This window comes from Lontra canadensis, unplaced genomic scaffold (genome assembly GCF_010015895.1).
Source record: "Lontra canadensis isolate GAN:19392208 unplaced genomic scaffold, GSC_riverotter_1.0 scaffold21, whole genome shotgun sequence".
Lineage (NCBI taxonomy): Eukaryota > Metazoa > Chordata > Mammalia > Carnivora > Mustelidae > Lontra > Lontra canadensis.
The window spans coordinates 14,836,193-14,838,454 of record NW_022631015.1 but is presented as its reverse complement, the minus strand read 5'-3'; the positions used below and the strand labels follow the sequence as shown (position 1 = coordinate 14,838,454).

Below are 2,262 nucleotides of genomic sequence, written 5' to 3'. Positions count from 1 at the left end.
CACAGAGACTTCGGGAATGCGCCACACAGAATCAATTAGTTCAAAGACAGGCCACATGAACTGATTTGTTAAGTATCACCCCTCCTTTACCCTCAGCCTCCAGCAGCCTTCCTTAGAGTGGCAGAGGCAAGGAAGACCTAATGGCTGGGAGGAATCCCCAACAATTTTCCAGGGAAGAAGTCAGGCTAGTCCAAAAGCGGTTCTTCTTTTAGGGTTTTTGGGAAAATTCAGACACTGGAATTTTTATTAGTATTGGCAATGTTTGGAGCAAATTCAGCTCCAGGAGCTGCACGGTTGGACACAAGAGGGGTTCCACCAATTGCCCCAATTCCTTCCACTGTAGCAACTTGGCCAAAGGGTTCAGTGGTTGGTAGAGTCGATCCCAAGGTTCCATCTGGCATTGTAGTGGCAGGTCCTGGAGGAGCTGTGGTACCAGCTGGCACTGGAGCAGGGGGCACGGCGCCTCTGTTGTTGATGCCCATAGCACCTCCCTTAGCCATCTGGTCCACTGTGTCTCCTGTTCTCTTGCCTCAGGACATGTTCCCTTGAATCCTTCTTACCATTGCCACAGCTCTTCCTCATGCACCTACGCTCCAAATCCTGTCTGAGCTCCAGTTGCTTTCCTTTCTGCACTTCTTGGTTGCGCAACATTTCCATCCTCCAAAGTTCTTCTTGTTACTTCGTCAAGTCCCGTCTCATTAGCATGACCTGGTGAGTGGCCTCCATCTCCACCTCCAGCTTCTCACCAGCTTCTCTGATGTTGTGGTCCGCTTGGTCCTGCTGCTTTTCCATCTCAGTGAGTGTCTTCCAGCTCCTGGCATACTCGTACTCCAAGGAGCCAGGCTGCGCAAATCTGGGCAGCTGCTCTCGCTCCTTGTGAAATTTCTGGTTCTTTATCACCAGCTTCTCTGGAAGTCCTCTTCATCATCCAACCGGTCCATGGGCTCCACAGTCACGGGCCAGGGAAATGTGATTAGCAGGAAGGCACCTTCACTGCACCTGTCCAGAACCTTCCGAACCGGTAGCTTTCCTGTGAGTTCAACAATGTCTTTTCCTGAGTGCCTTTCTTAATCACCCACAATGACTTCAGACGGCCTTTTCCATCTGACCAAACACCGAAAAGGCTTCCTCCCTTAGCTCGTTGGCCATATACTGAGGAAGGTTTCAGTCTGTAAGGGAATGCACTGGGGCATGCAAAGCACACGTGCTGCAGCTTTCAACGGAGTGGCATGTTGTCCAGCTCTGCTGCGGTTCCTGTTCCCAAGCAGATAAAGCCAAAGCTCTACTCTGTGAATGCAGACTTCGCCTGCTTTCCCTTCTGTCTCAAACAGTTTCCTCATCTCCTCAGTGACGTCACGAGGAAGATTGCCCACAAACCACCAGCTATGAAGGTCTTCTCTCCTGGTTTCCTAAAATTCTTCAAGTCAAGAGTCAAGCCTTCATTTGAGCTTTTGGGTTGATGCCCATTGGCAGGTACTGGTAGCCATGATGGTTGCTGCTGGTGTTGCAGCTGGTGCTGCTGATGCTTCATTGGAATATGGTTTTGCTTCCCCAAGTTAAAGGTTTTATTGCTCTGCATATCTGTACCTCTCTACCAACTCCTCTGCCCTCAGAGTAACAACAATGCTACACAGCCTCTACCATCCCTAGATTGATGACTAGAAAATTGCATGACAATTTTGACATGCATGGCTTGCATTGGTTTTCACATCATATTTCCATGGAACAGTGGGCTCTACATGGATACACCTTCTACATGGGAATTGGATATTCTAGAAAATGCTACAGATGTACCATTGGGGGTCCACACAGCCCCAGGAAGTTCTACCTGGGCATGCTACCAAAACAGTGAGTTATTTCTATTTCAAATCAGGGGAGGGACATCTGGGTGGCACAGCTGATTGGTTAAGTGTCTGACTCCTGGTTTCAGCTTGGGTCTGATCTCAGTGTCATGGGATCGGGGCTCTGCACTCAGCTCTCTCCCTTGTCATCTGCCCTCCTACACACCCCCCACCCCCGGGCTCTCTCTCTCTCTCTCTCATGGAAATAAATAAATCAATCTTTTAAAAATTAAATAAAATTAGGAGAAAGTCTCAGCGACACGAATCAATGAATCCAAGTCAGGAATCATTAAGTAGGGTACTTGGAATTTGCATTTTTAAGATCTTTCTCTACATGGTATATTCTTTTCCCCTACAGTGTTTTGAATTTTGAAAAATACAGTGCAGAATCAAATTTCTACAGTTTGTGGAATAGACTCTA

General features: G+C 47.9%; 1 pseudogene; it reads right to left on the bottom strand.

Annotated features, from left to right (window-relative positions):
* Window positions 1-227: 227 nt before the first annotated feature.
* On the bottom strand, window positions 228-1,579 carry LOC116869868 (annotated as a pseudogene).
* Window positions 1,580-2,262: the final 683 nt, after the last annotated feature.